The sequence below is a fragment of the Muntiacus reevesi genome, chromosome 19 (genome assembly GCF_963930625.1).
Source record: "Muntiacus reevesi chromosome 19, mMunRee1.1, whole genome shotgun sequence".
NCBI lineage: Eukaryota > Metazoa > Chordata > Mammalia > Artiodactyla > Cervidae > Muntiacus > Muntiacus reevesi.
This window is the reverse complement of record NC_089267.1, coordinates 11,816,199-11,832,295: the sequence shown is the minus strand read 5'-3', so window position 1 is coordinate 11,832,295 and position 16,097 is coordinate 11,816,199. Positions and strand designations below refer to the sequence as shown.

Below are 16,097 nucleotides of genomic sequence, written 5' to 3'. Positions count from 1 at the left end.
ATAAATTATTTCTGCAGAATACTGCTCAATTAGCTACCTAAGTTCTTTATGTTTCAAACATAACACACTCATCACCTAAGCTGGATGTCTAGACTTTTCAGAATCAGAAGTCTTTTTAATTACAATACCCTATCTTACAACATGGACTCATGTTTTAAAACAATATTTCATCAAGACATTTCATGATGCCCTGAATAGCTAAGCTGCCTAAGATAACCAGTTGCTACAACAACTTGATATAATTCCTGGAGAAAGCAGAGAAGCATAGCATTTTATTGCATCTGTGCAGCCTTACTGCAGGTATATGTGTAACTGGTTGGTGTTTATTCAACTATTAATTGGCTCATAGACTCCTATTATCGTACTCATGGGTCCCTGGCTGGGAATCAGTCAACTAGGTTCTCTGAACCAAAAGGTATTGCTCCTTGGTGGAAAGTGGGATGATGCAGTTTAAATGGAAAATTGCCTATCCTAAGTGACAGTTGATTGCAATGAATCCAAGTTGTCTTATTGGTTATTAAGCCCCAAACTCGATCCTATAATTTACTATTGAATTCATATTGACTGTATTCTAATCACTGCTGAATCATTTCTTTTTCTTTCTTTCCCCCCTTTTTCTTGCCTGTACCATTTGACTTGCAGGGTCTTAGTTCTCTGACCAGAGACTGAACCCATACCTACTGCAATGGTGGTGGGGAGTCCTAACCATGGATAGCCAGGGCATTTCCAAATCATTCTTGAATCACTTGTTCTTAATATTCTTACCCTCTTCCTCAACCACATTGGTTTTCCTTGGCCTCTTGGGTAAACATTACCCTCCTTAGCACATCCTATAAGGCTGTTGATGGCCTGGCCTCTGCGTACCTCTCTCCTCCACTTCCTCCTTGGAACTTGCAGGACCACAAACACACCACTCAACTGCATACCACAATTGTTTGTGTATGCTCTTTCCTCTTCCTGAAATCCTACAAGATCGTTAAGACTCAGTTCTGACGCCAGGTTTAATAGAAGCTTCTGCCATTCTTTCAAAGTAGTCACTGGTCTATTAACCTTTATTAACAAATTCTTGAAATAAAACTGCTTCTGTAATTATTTGCTTATATATCTGCCTCCACCAGGCTGTATGAGGTCCCTGAATGCAGGGAGGAATTGTTTGGAGGCTCCGATGGCAGCTCCCTGGTGAGGGGAGGGGGTCTCAGGGTAGGGGGTGAGCACCCACCTCCTGTCTCCAGACACTCATCCCTTGCCCTCATTCATCTGCCTGCAGGACCATGCCAGCCCTTCTGGATTCTCGAGGAGATTCGCTGATGGCAGAGGCTGTTTTCCATCCCAGCATCTCAAACAATCCCTGGCAGAGACGGCTGGGGACCAGCTCCTACCTAGTTGTACAAAGCTGTTTATGTTGTTCTGTGACAGGGAACACTTCTGAGATCTTCTGAATAAAACAGATCTGAGTTCTTCAAGGCACATTTGAGGCAGAGCTTAAGCCATTGACTCTGTTTCATGAATACAAAAAAAACTTGCTAAAGTAAAATAAATGTTTATTCATTAATAATTAGGGCTCTGATTCAGCAAAGAATTCTTTAAATAGAACTGCTCCTGAAAATCATGAAAATATTCTTTTCCCTTAAATTACTAATATAATTAGGATTTCAGAGAACAATTAAATCACAAGTAATAAGATATTATTATGTAGAAGGAGAAATGAAAAAAACACTGAAAGTAAGGAGCAAATGACACAATCATTACCCAGTAAGTCCCGAATGTAGAGAGAGCTAATAGCAAAATGAAACTGTCCAGGGTAAGGATGGGGAGAGCCTGGTGGCTGAATGAAATTTATATATCATAGGACCATGAGGAAAACAGGGATGAACACATGCGGTTAAAGTCCGAATAGAGCAAAACCTTAGTTTTCTGTCCCTAGGAGATTGCTATAGATGCTCGTAAAGGATCCTGAGTGCCAGGCTTGCTCCCCGGGGACGTGGATGGGAGGAGTGCTCCCCGGAAGTCATGGCCATCGGGTGACGGCTCTTTCTGAGCGAAGACCCTGGTCGTGCGGGTAGGTGATTTCAGATGTTTATACCATCCAGGCACTTCGGCTTCCTTCCCTCCACCCAATCCCCTCTCTCTTGTCATAGGGTCTGGACTTGATTTGCATGGGTGGAATCAGAAGGAAGAGAGTGGAAAACCTGGGAGACTGAGCTAAGCCCCCTCGCCTCCCTGGCGACCCCAGGACAACGCAGATGGCTTCTGTCTCTACCATGTCATGAGCTGGATCCAAGGTCCCAGGGTTCCCATCTCCTGGACGTGGAGCTGGACGGTAGGATGTGAAGGTCTCACCCTCCCCATCCTCACACGGGTGACTCTCCCACCTCTGTGCCCTTGCAAGATGACTGGCCCTGCACTAAGCCCTCTACCTCCATGATGTCGCATGAAACCCTAAGAATTTTCCACATTTAATATTTGTGTCAAGTGAAGGCTCTGGAGGTCAGGGAAGCCATCCAAGGTCACAGAAGCAGTACCAGGTAGAGTTTGTGGAAACCCAGGCCCGAGCATTTACTGCCCCACTAAGCTGCAGCCACCGGGCCAGGCCAGGCAGGCACGCTTGTACAGGCTCAGGAGAACGTCTGGCGGTCCAATCACTGGACACTCTCCTGCATCCTCTGTGTGTCCGCTGACACTCTCACAAGTAAACTAGAGGCCACGTTGTCTTGTCATCTCACCACCAGCTGTGTCTTCTTGGGGGTCCAAGAAGGGGGGGCCCTTGAACTGACCCCCTGCGCTCTCTCAGAGGGCCCCTCCCAGAAATTAGGCCATGTCCAGTGTGGGTTCCCTTATCCCTAATTATGGCTTTTCCAGCAGTCATGTACGGATGTGAGTTGGACCACAAAGAAGGCTGAGCACTGAAGAACTGATGCTTTCAAACTGGTGCTGGAGAAGACTCTTGAAAGTCCCTTGGACAGCAAGGAGATCAAACCAGTCCATCCTAAGGAAATCAACCCTGAATGTTCACTGGAAGGACTGATGCTGAAGCTGAAGCTCCAATACTTTGTCCACCTGATGCAAAGAGCCAACTCATTGGAAAAGACTCTGATGCTGGGAAAGATTGAGGGCAGGAGGAGAAGGGGACGACAGAGGATGAGATGGTTGGATGGCCTCACCAATTCAACGGATGTGAGTTTGAGCAAACTCCAGGAGATGGTGAAGGACAGGGAAGCCTGGCATGCTGCAATCCATGGGGTCGCAAAGAGTCAGACACAGCTGAGCGACTAAACAACAACAACAACAATAGAAGAAGCTTAATATGATCTATGAATTGACCGATAGGAAGGAGGGTTTGAGCAACCATTCTATAGTGAAATTAGAACCTTTATAATGCACTAAATGATTAAGATAACAGTACTGCCAGGCAGTACTCTGTAGTTTAACCTATGACATGGGGACTCTAGTCAGCTCCATTTTGCAGATAAGCAAGCTGAGGCCTGAAGAAGTGAAGTGACTTGCCTGAAGTTCAACAGCCTGTCAGTGTGGAATCCGAACCAGTGTCGCTCCATCACTGAGCTCTTAATCACAATGTTTTACTCTTGTCTTAGTATTAAGATGTTAATATTTTAACACAAAATAACAGCGGCAGAAACGATACTTTACATGAACCGCCTCTTTTCACTCTCATGCCTAGCAGGTAGCAGGCACTGGATAAAATTTTGCCACGTGCATGGCTTGTTCTTTCCGGCGTTGCTGGAAGGGCCTTCGGAGCAGGACAAAAGGTGGGCCGGTAGGTTACCGTCTCACTGCACTCTGGGGGCGAACACTGCAGCAAATAGCAAAAGACCCTGAAGCTAGCATCCTCACTACTGGGGGTGCCTGAGCGGGCCAGGAGTCCAGAAGTTCCTCTTGCAGCCGACATGCCCCGGCGTGACCACGAGAGGGAGCAAGAGATTCACCACAAACCTGAACGGGCCCCTGGCTTGAAAACGGAAGAAATCTGCTCAAGCAGTTCTCTGAGCACGAAGAAATCGCCGCAGCAAATTACACTCCGAGCGGAGTATAGCTATATATACACACAACACATGTGCACTTATAAGGAAGCGGAGGTGCACTTGTTGTGATGCCACGAGTCACAGAATCTTGCAAAAGTCTTATCTCAGGCCTCTTAAGTCGGGGTTAAAAACCCCGCGTGTGAACATGCAGAGATGAGACTAGGAAGCAAACGCGGGGTGACCGTGGCCACCACCAGACCGACGGACAGGCGGGCAGCAGCCGAACCACTTGCGGGCGGAGGGCTCCGACCGTGAACCCGAGAGGCGGTCTCATTGGCCCTAAAGAGAGCAGCGTCCCCAGCAAGCTGCTTAAAAAAGCCGGGTGCCCGCTCCCACCTCCAGAAACGCCATTTAATTGATCCTGAGACTTTATAAACCGCCTCTGGCGATTCGAACCTGCAGCCCCGGTTGAGTACTACTGGCAGGAGGCGGAATTGGGGTGGGGGTGGAGCAGAATGACCTCGGCGCCCCACCTCCCTGCGAAGGAGTGAAGGCGCATTTGGGTATCAGCCGAGTCACACAGATCAGGCCCACGAGGTGGTGTGAACCGTGGGCCTGGGTGTCAGGCCTTCAGTCAGAGCGCAGTGCTTCCTGCCCCGCTCCCCCCAGGGAAGACCTGAAGTTCCACCAGGAGCCAGCCAACACGTCCCGTTAGCTTCTCAAGGGCTGCCTGGGAAGGGAGAGGATATGCCTGGCGATGGATCCGTTCATCCTCACAACAAACACTCATTGAGCTCCTGTTAGTGTGTGCAGGGCCTGGCTCCACTGCAAGAGAGCATTGAGCCCAAGAGGCCTGCAGGACCCGCTGGTCTCAGCCTCTCCATCTCTGGGGTCTCGGTGGAGGCCACAGTGCCTGCGGCCAGGGGCCCCAACAGGACTCAAGGGCTCCAACAGGACTCAAGGGCCCCAAGCGCCCAGAGCCTGGGGAATCTCGATGAGCTCAGGGTGGGTGCTTCCCTGAGCGATGCCAAAGGATGCTGGTGAGCGGGACCGGGTCGTTCACTCCTCACTGGGGGCCCCTGATGTGCCAGGCTTCATGCTGGAGGCCAGAGGTCACGACGGAGGGTCACAGACATATGGGAGAGCGCTGTGTAGCCCAAAGTCTTCCCACTCTGCAACCCCGTCTCTGGGGACAGATGACAAACTTCGCAGGGCTCAGAAACGGTCCACTGTGTTCCAGATCTTATGTTTTTGGTGTGGATCTACACTGGTGCACTGTGCGGATCTCCTCTAGTGACCTGCATTCCACATCCACTTCTTTCCCGGTTTGGCAAATTCAATCCCCTGACTTGTTACTCCCATGAGAAGTACAGCATCTATCTGCCTGAAGAGCAGGGGTCCTGGGGCTCATCTTTGAAGTGACCCAGGGCCTCTGTCAGAAATCTCTCTCGCTCTAGCCTTTTCAAAACGGGTCAATTTGTGGGGGGCTGATCATGGAACAGATCCTACTTCTAGATAAGTAGGCCTGTGGAACTTGATAATTTGGGTCTCCACTGAAGGTGTGTTGATCAGTTGTTTGGATGATTCATTAATGTTATTTTCCTGTTAACATAAAATCATGATTCAATAATACATTCTGCCTTCATGTATATGGTATCTTCTAGACTTTGAAACTCTTCAAAACTAGTTATAGAATCATACACCAAAACTCCAATATTCTTGCCTGGAGAATTCCATGGACAGAGCAGCTTGGTGGGCCATGGTCCACGGGGTCACAGAGAGTCAGACACGATGGAGTGACTGACACTTTCATTTTTACTTTTCACACTGACAGGGCTACCAGTCAGTGACCAAGGAACTCCAGGCATGAAGAGGATGCACTGGTCAGTTTCATTTTCTTGCTGTCAGCTCTTGATAGACACATAAATCAGCTCCATAGTCTACCAGATGTCCTCACTTAAGGGGAAAGCAGATACCTCACTTGGCTGACTTAGGGGTCAGGGAAGTTTTAGGGTCATGTTGCTTCCACCACTGGGAATAGGGTTTTCCTTCTAATGCTTAATATTTCACTTTTGTTTTTTTAAAGGGAGACACTTTCTTTTTTTTTTGACCACACCATATGGCTTGTGGGATCTCAGTTTCCCAACCAGGAATTGAGCCCAGGCCGTGGCAGTGAAGTCTTATCTACTAGGAATCTTATCTACTAGGCCACCGGGGAACTCCCCTAGTATTGTAGCACACTCAAAATCTACTAGGTTCTTCTATTTCATAATATTTGGCTTTCTTTCAAAGAGATAAGAGTAGTAAAACCCAAGCAAGAACTTCTGGATCCAAGCCAGTCTACAAATGTGTAACTTTCCTTCCTAGAATTTTCTGAGCACTAATATGGTAACCATGAATACACTGGGGAATTTCATTTTCCTGGGAGTATAAAATCCTGCATAAACTTTAAAGTTTGAAACAAACAAGTAAGTAAACAAACTGTCCATACATGTTGATTGCTCTTGAATATTTTTGATCTTGGTAATGAATAGGAGATTCAGTTTAAATTATACCAAAATAAAAGGTTAAAAATTAGATGCTGCAAAGTAAGTGTGTTTTCAGTGAACACACTGGTTTAATGTAGCCTCAGGGCAAAATGTAGCCACAAGCAATTATCTTCAAAACAGAAACAAACAAAAAGAATATTCCAGGGAGGATATTAGCTGATTAAAAAATCTGTGCTAAATGATTCATAAAATATTCCCTAGCAGCGTCCTGTCCTGTCACATGTCACAGACTTAGCTGGCAAGAATGTCTTCCTAGTGACTTGCAAACAAAGACTCATCACCTCTGCTAAAACAGCACAGATGCCATCGGCAAAGTTAAAGAGCTGGTGATGATTAAACAGCTTGTGGGTTTTAACAAAAACACACAATGGCAGACATGTGCCTCTTCTTCTCTATTTGTGGAGTATATTCTTGTCTGAAGTTTGGAGTGAGATTTAAGGATGCGGAGTTGAGAATGCATTTTAGAGGCTGGTAAGAGAACCTGCATGCCTTCAAGAATAGGAAGAACTCAGGACGAGAAAACCGGGAAACCTCCTGGCTCAACCTGGGTTTACAGCCAGGCGTGATCTCCACGTCCCAATCAGAAATTGACAAGTCTTCTGGGGCTCTTCTCTTGGCTGATCAGATCTGAGCAATTTCAGAAGAGCTGATGAATCTTTGCTAGTTATAAAGATATTCTTTATGCCTCATCTATGTTCCTACTGGAGAGAAAGATTCTAATTAAAAAAAAATGTGCTTACACTCTGGCTCCAACATTTTGGCCTCTATTGAAAATTTCTCTAAATTTCCAGGTGACCTCTTTGTTGCTGATTCCAAGGACCTTGTCCCTCTTTCTTTTCTTGACCTTTCAGCAGAGTTTAACCACAGAGGACCCTGCCTCCTTCTCTTGAGGCTCTCCTCACCCCTCCTCTATTCCCCCTCCTGGTCCCTCCATCTGGTTGCCCCAGCTTTGCCTCCATCAGCTCCTGTTCCCTTCCCTGGGTCTTTACAGCTTGTGAACCTGGATTCAGTGTGGACCACACTTTCTCCAGGATGTTCTGGAAGCCATCCATATTAGCACTGACGATGACCAAGTCTGTCCTGGTTCCTAGCTTGTCTCCTAGGCTTCACGTCCAGGGGTCCACCTGCCTGCTAAGCCCACCGCAGCCCCCAAAGACACTTGCAACCATATGCCCCACCCCTCTCCCCCGCTCCCAGCTGCCCCTGACTCAGCATCAGGGCATCTCATGGATTCCTCCCGCTCCATTCCCTCCTCTCCAACCACTAAATATCCAGTCTCCCATTATTGTTTGCATCACGGAGCCCCGATCTCCCATTATCTTTTGCATCGGAAGAGCCTTGATCCCCCGTTATCCCTTGCATCTGAAGCGCCTGGGCCTCCACTCTCCCTTCTTTTCACCGTGACTGCGTGGCTCCGCCCCCCAAGCCCGGGGGTCTGTAGCAAATAGTGTGTGCTGTCGCTCAGCTGTGTCTGACTTTTTGCGACCCCATGGACTGTAGCTCGCCAGGCTCCTCTGTCCATGGGATTTTTTTTTTCCCCCCAGGCAAAACACTGGAGCAGGTTGCGATTTCCTACTCCAGGGGATCTTCCTGACCCCGGGATCAGAATGGGCGTCTCTTGCGTCTCCTGCTTGGGTTAGGGCTCTGCCACCTGGGAAGCCCTGTTAACAACCAGCGCCCCCTCTTTGCAGCCTGTTCCCCCGCTGCAGCCAGAGTGCCTCTCCCATGTGCTGGGATGATGCGTCCCTCAGGAGGGTCACCTCTGCACGCGGACGCCCCTCGCCTCCCTGCGCCTCTGGTCTGGCCTCCCCTCCCCGCATCATGTCCTTCCGAGCTCTCGGTCAGGCAGTCGCCCGGACACACTCCGGGACCACACATCAGCCCCTCGCGGCTCTCTGTAGGCGATCTTCCTCCTTACTATTGTACCACATCGAGGAGAAAGTGACTATTTCAGTGTGTCTGGAGGTTTGTGTAGGTGGAGGAGGCGGAGGAGAATTGTGTCCTGGACTCTGGGAGGGGGACTTCGGGGGGCTGCACAGCACCCCGAGGCGCTCATGGTTCGGGGGTAACTTTAAGGGGAAACAGAAGGGACCTAGGCAAGTGGGAGCAGGCGGACCCGCAGATGGGGAAAAGCAGGGCTTCTTTCACGCAGCAGGCAGCCTTGACCCAGCAGGGGGAGCTCCCAGAGGAGGCGGTCTGGCCTGAGCAGAGGGTGGGCTGGTCCCCAGGGAGCCCAGACCCAGGGTTAGGATGCTGGCCCAGTGCCCAGAGCCCTGCAGGGGGGAACCTGGGTGATCCTCGCCACCACGAGGGTCAGCGCTGTCCCAGATCCAAGTCACCCATGAGGAGGGGAGGTCACAGGGAGGTGATGCGGGTTGCCCCGGGTGGCACAGTGGCTGCTTTCCTGGACCACCTTCCTGAGTAGCCCTAGGGCCGGGGGAGGGGGCGAGGGGAGAATTAACCTGTGGGGCCTGGTAAAGTCAGGGTGCAGTTTCAACCAAGGATGGGGAGTTTGGGGTTAGCAGATGCAAAGTGTTATATTTTGTTGTTCAGTCACTCAACAGTGTCCGACTCTTTGTGACCCCATGGCCAGCATGCCAGGCTTCCTTGTCCTTCACTATCTCCCAGAGTTGGTTCAAACTCAAGTCCAGAGAGTCAGCGATGCCATCTAAACACCTTATCTTCGGTTGTCCCCTTCTGCCTTCTAACTTTCCCAGCATCATGGTCTCTTCTAATGAATTGGCTCTTGGAATCAGGTGGTTGAAGTATTGGAGCTTAGCTTCAGCATCAGTCCTTCTATTGAATATTCAGGGTTGATTTCCTTTAGGATTGACTGGTTTGATCGCTCTCTTAAGAGTTTTCCCCAGCACCACAGAAAGCATCAGTTATTCAGCGTTCAGCCTTCTTTGTGGTCCAACTCTTACATCTGTACATGACTACTGGTAAAACCATAGCTTTGACTATATGGACCTTTCTTGGCAAAGTGATGTCTCTGGTTTTTAATATGCTGTCTAGGTTGGTCATAGCTTTTCTTCCAAAGAGCAAGTGCCTTTTAATTTCATGGCTGCAGTCACCGTCTGCAGTGATTTTGGAGCCCAGGAAAATAAAGGCTGTCACTACTATATACAGCATGAAAAAATAGTAAGGTCCTACTGTACGGCACAGGGAACTATATTCAGTGTCTTGTGATAAACCATAATGGAAAAGAATGTGGAAAAGAGTGTATCTATATAGGTGAATCACTGTGCTATACAGTAGAAATGAATACAACATGTGAATCAACTATACTTCAATTAAAAAATGCACATTATAAAAAGAATCTTTGAGTTTTTACCTCGGACCTCATTTATCATCTAATTATCTGGAAGGCTGGTTCCATCCAAGAAATAAGAGGTCACGTCTGCGGGAGACAGTGTGCGAGGCGCTGTTGAGGTCATGACCCACCCCACTTCCGGCCATCTCTCCTGCGCACACTGGGTGATCTTCTCTGCTTTGTTTTGGTTCTCCTCACAAGGAAAACAGGGTGCACTGTAATTCTGATTCACTTCTTGACGACGGACAGAAAACATGGTTATGCAAACTAGAACCACAGGTGCTGAGGATCTCATTAGGAGCGGCCTTCATCCTAGATGTGGTGATTCTATGAAAAAAATACCGTGAGAAGCAGGCAAGAGTTGCCTCTCAAGGTTCTAACAGACCAAGTCCGTTGCCCAGTCACCCCGGCCTGTACCCGGGGCGCCCGTGCAGTCTTGCTGAGTACATCTGAGAACTTATCCAGCCTCGTGCAGTGGGAATGCAGATACGACCATCTCTTTTGTATTTTTAAAGATGAATTTCCAAGAGCTTTTTATAAATGTAGAGTTTTACTGACTATGACTTTTAGCATTTATTATTTCAAATACATGAAAGTGAAAGTTTCACTCAGTTGTGTCTGACTGTGACGCCATAGACTGTAGCCCACTAGTCTCTTCTCGTCCACAGAATTCTCCAGGCAAGAATACTGCAGTGGATTTCCATTATTCCTTTTTCTAGGGGATCTTCCCAACCCAGGGATTGAACCTTGGTTTCCCCTGCACTGCAGGCATATTCTTCACCATCTGATGAGCATATCCTGATTTGGGGGTGAAAACTGGCCTCAGATTCACACTTACGCAGTGTTTACACAGAGCCAGTGCAAGCCTGCAAGGTGAGCCAGGGACGTGCTCAGATACTCCCAGATGGCTGATGTTGCAAGGAATATCCAGGTACTCAATGGGCTTATTTTTAATCTGAAAATTTTGATATTGTGCTTGAGAAAGTACTTTTTGAGCAGTGATAGAAAAACTGGTGTCTTACCCCGTGTCATGGGCTGAATTGTGTCTGCCCCTCTACCCCCAGATTCTATGTCAAAGCCCAGGGCCTCAGAATGTAGCTGTATTTGGGGACAGGGTCTTTAAAGATGTGGATAAGTTAATATGAGATGTTAGCGGAGACCCAATCCCACTCTAACTGCTGTCTTTATAAAGGGAGATTTGGATGCAGACACATACAGAGGGAAGACCGCATAGGATACGATGAGGAGGTGGCCGTCTGAGGCCAAGGAGAGAGCCCTCAGAAGAAACCAGCCCTGAGGGGGCTTTGATCTTGGACTTCAAGCCTCTAGAACTGTGAGAGAACAAAGCTCTGGTGGTTAAGCCCCTGGAAAGGTGGTGTTCTGCTATGGCAGCCCTAGCACGGGGATATACATATACCTAGCATATGGTATATGTATATACCATAATACAGGGGACCCTTGACCAACATGGGCTTGAATTGCTTGGGTTCCTTTATATGTGGATTTTTTTTTCCAAATAAATATATTGGAAAATTTTTTTGAGATCTGTGACAATTCGAAAAAAGTCAGATGAATCACATAGCTAAAGATACTGAAAAAAATTAAGAAAAAGTTAGGTATGTCATGAATGCATAAAACATATGTAAATATTAATCTATCTTTGGGGCTTCCCTGGTAGCTCAGCTGGTGAAGAATCTGCCTGCAATGCAGGAGGCCCTGGTTCAATCCCTGAGTCGGGAAGATCCCCTGGAGAAGGGAGAGTTTACCTACTCTGGTATTCTTGGGCTTCCCTGGTGGCTCAGACAGAAAAGAATCCACCTGCCATGCAGGAGACCTGGGTTTGATCCCTGGGTTGGGAAGATCCTCTGGAGGAGGGCATGGAAACCCATTCCAGGATTCTTGCCTGGAGAATTCCCATGGACAGAGGAACCTACTGGGCTATAGTCCATAGGGTCACAAAGAGTCAGACATGACTGAATGACTAGGCACAGCACAATCTATCTTTACCTAGACATGAGTGATATTTAATATAAAATTAATAACATGTTAGCTTTCTTACTGTTTTATAACTTCACTTTCAAAGAACTGCAAAACTGTACAGTATGCCTCTCTCTCATAATTGGAGAAACTGCACATCAGCTTACAAGCACAGGGAAGTTTTTATTTTTTAATCTCATAGTGTTTCAATACTGTATTATGAACCTGGCTGTGCTGTGCGCCCTAAAAATTTTAATAATGAGTCATTCATTAGTGTATAAGGTAAGCTACCATGAAGCAATCACATTGCTGCTTCATTATCAATGCAGGAATTGTTTTACCTGTAAATAAATATAAATAAATATGAATTGTTTTTTTCATATTATCTTTTCATTTTGGATGTCCAGTGTTAGTAATACATATAACATCTCCAGTGTTTTGAGTGAGGCAATATTGTAGGTACAGGGAGATGATTCATCTGTAAACATACTTATAATACAGCTCAATACTGTAAATGTATTCTCTCTTCTTTGTGATTTTCTTAATAACATCTTCTTTTCTCTAGCTGGATTTTTGGTAAAAATACTGTATATGTTACATGTACAAAATATGTGTTAATTGACTGTTTATGTTATAGATAGGGAAGCCTTCTGGTGAAGAGCAGGCTACTGGTAGTTAAGTTTGTGGGACGTCATGTAAGTTACATGCAGATTTTCAACTACATAGGGAGTTGGCACCCCTGACTCTGCAATGATCAAGGGTCAACTATAGTTGTATTTTCAAGAGTTTATCAATTTTCTTGTCATCTGTTTACTTCCCTGCTAATTTCATTTTTCTATTTGGGAATTAATTTATATGAGTGGATGCAAAGAAACTTAACAGTGTTTGAATTAAATCATTAACAAGATACAGAACTTTTGTTAAAAATAAGTTCAGTCTTCTCTCCCAGAGATGAGTTTGAAAACATATTTCCAACAACCTCATGCACTCCAACTAAAAATATTTTGAAAAAACTCTGTGGCAAGCCTGGAGGAACTAAACAAAGTATTTTTCTGTCTTTTAAGGCATAGCTTGGAAATGTCCAAGAATAGCTGCTGTTCACTACTATAAAAAATGATGTCATTCATTAAAAAAAAAGTCTCCAAGTGCATTTAGGTAATGGAATTGAAACAGGAGAAAAGAGGCAGGGCATGACCTTTAAAAGAATGACATGACCATTCTTTCTAAAGTGTTAGTCGCTCAGTCGTGTCCAACTCTTTGCAATCCCACGGACTGTAGCCCATCAAGCTCCTCTGTCCATGGGATTCTCCGGGCAAGAATACTGAAATGGGTGGTCATTTCCTTCTCCAGGGGATCTTCCCAACCCAGGGATAGAACCTGGGTCTCCTGCATCACAGGCAGATTCTTTACCATCTGAGCCACCAGGGAAGCTATGGCCATAGGGCTTGATTAAAACTGGTTAGAACCAACTGGGTCCAAGATGGTGGAAGATTCGATTTCCAGAGGACTTAAAGCCTCACTATACGCTTACTGTAATATATTAGCTAAGTGACACACCCCCAGGCACCACGAGAGTTCTGAGGTCGACCATCAAAGAGCAAAATGTGGGTGGTGGCCCAATTCCTGGAAATCTCTGCCCCTTCCAAACAGTTGGAATAAATAGCCCATAGGCTCCTGCTCATGAGCCTATGAAATTACTCAGCTCATTAACGCTAACCACCCCATATTCCAGGGCGTCTCCCCTTTTGAGATGGCCTACCCTCTATTTATGCTCTGTGTTTCTCGCTAAATAAATCAGTTTCTTACCTTTCTTACCTAGACTTCCCTGGTGGCTCAGACGGTAAAGCGTCTACTTGCAATGCAGGAGACCTGGGTTCGACCCTTGGGTTGGGAAGATCCCCTGGAGAAGGAATTGTCAAATCACTCCAGTACTCTTGCCTGGAAAATCCCATGGACAGAGGAGCCTGGTAGGCTACAGTCCATGGGGTCGCAAAGAGTCAGACACAACTGAACGACTTCACTTTTCTTTCACTTTCTTGCCTATCACTTTGTCTCTCACTGAATTCTTGTTGTGATGAGACATCAAGAATCATAGATTCATCAGGAATGGAATCCAGATGAATTTGGAGAGTGACCTTAATCATCTTATTACCTGAGAATGTTTATTTTAAAAAATAACTAGAAAATGTCAGAGACTTAATAAATACTAATAACTGAAAATAAGAATTCCTACTTAACTCTTTGTGAATGTAATCATACTATTTTACATGCTGTCATCCTTGCAGTGGAATACATATTTTTTGTTACACATTTTAATTTTAATTTGTCTCTTAGGAAAACTATTATTATTAGAGCTGCTGGAAAACAAAAGGCATGTTCAAGTTGTTATGTTAAATAATCAAACAACCAAAAGAAAACAAGGAAAATGCCAAAAACAGAGTAGCCATTTCTGAGATGAATAATAGATGGTTCACACTTGCAGTCAGTAACATACATATAAAATCCTATTTCAGGTGAGCTGTGGGCGGTGGGCGTGTTCTAGCAAAAACATTCCAGTCAATTGATGTTCAGTTTGTTATATAATTAAGCTCAGGAAAAGGACACTTTTGCATAAGATTTAGGAACTTCTACTTGCAGACTTCTTTTCAGAACTGCTGACTGCATTGGTTAGTTCTTTAATTCTTAGATATTAAAAGTTCTATCATAAGTCAAAGATTTCCAATTAAGTTATTAACTATTGAGTGTAGCTATTATGTTTCTATAGAAGCAAACAATTTTAAATGGAACTCAGAAGTGATTAAAAAAAAAACCCACTAAGCAGAATTGGGAAACAGGGAAGAAAAACACCACATCAAGAGTTATGAAGTAGCAAGCAGAGAGCTTTCGAAATCCACAAAAAGGAGAGATGTGTAAATAATAAAGTCCTGTTAAAAATAAGAACCAAGAATGAATTCTGAAAAGCAAGGGAATTCTGCAAATAACTTTTCAAAAATCAGTCAGGTTGTAAGAGCACAGTAGAACAAAATAAATTGCAAGCTGCTGCTAAGGTGCTGAGTTGGCAGAATAAACCCATTTCATCTTTTTTTTTTTCTTCTCACAGTTCAAGATTCTTTGTGTAGGTTGTAAGGCAAAAGCAAAAAGCTTCAGAAGGTCTAGGGAAATGACACAAATTGGGTTAAGTATGACTTATAGCAAACTTAATCTGTTCCCTGAAGATAAGATTTTACTGTATTTGTTGCAAATTAGACCAAGGGTCTCTGATGGCTGTCATGATGGATGGAAAGAATTTCAAGGTCACTTGTAGGCCAGCAAGTCCTGGAGAAAGTCCCGCAGTGATGGAAATGCACTGTGTCTCTGCCCAACATGGGAGCCATGGCAGCACATGGACCCTGAGCACTTTACGTGTTGGCCATACCACTGATGAACTCAGTTTTGCATTTATCCCACTGTTGTGTCATATCATGGGCTTAGTCACGTCCAGCTCCTTTTGCAGCCCCGTGGACTATAGCCCACCAGGCTCCTCTGTCTTTGGAATTTTCCAGGCAAGAATACTGGAGTGGGCTGCCATTTCCTACTTTGGGGGTCTTCCCAACCCAGGGCTTGAACCCGTGTCTCTTGTGTCTTCTGCATTAGCAGGCAGGTTCTTTTCCCCTGGTGCCCCCTGGGAAGCTCCTTATTCCATTGTAATTAATTCAAATGTGAATTACCTCATGTGACTGGTGCCTACAGTGATGGGCAGTGCAGGAAAGATCCTTTCAATCCATCTAATGGAGGCTGCAGATACATTTATTATATATCCTGAGGTTTTCTGGATTAAATATTACCCAAGGTTTCTGGGATCCCAGGGGGCAGGGTGAGCACGCAACTGCCCAAACTAGGGGCCTCTGAGAAAGACAAGGAAAGTCAGGAATGGTCATGAAAAAAAAAGAGGCCCAGGACACACAGGTGCCCTACCACTGGGGAGTTGCTCGCAGGTTCTGGAGGGGAGTGACCAGGCTTAGCTTCACTTCTGTGTGGGCTGTTGCTACAGGTAAAATTTAAGCACCTTCTGGACAAACATTTTCATCATATCACAGTTTTTTGTCCCTGCAAACATTTACTAATACCCAAATCTTTATAACTCACCTCTACTCTCCAAGACAAACTTGACCACAGAGTACAGAGACTTTTAACAAGATGCTCAAACCAGCAATGCAAAATCAATCGCACTGATGTCTGAGCTCAGACCACATACCTGGGTGGCTACACTGGGCTGGATAGTTTCAGCCCTCCCCAGGC

The 16,097-nt window shown here is 45.8% G+C and overlaps 1 protein-coding gene across 2 annotated transcripts in view; it reads right to left on the bottom strand.

The window, feature by feature from the left end:
• Nucleotides 1–16,097, bottom strand: part of KCNQ5 (potassium voltage-gated channel subfamily Q member 5) — a 592,302-nt gene that overhangs the window by 9,077 nt on the left and 567,128 nt on the right. The gene's annotated exons all lie outside the window — the stretch shown is intronic.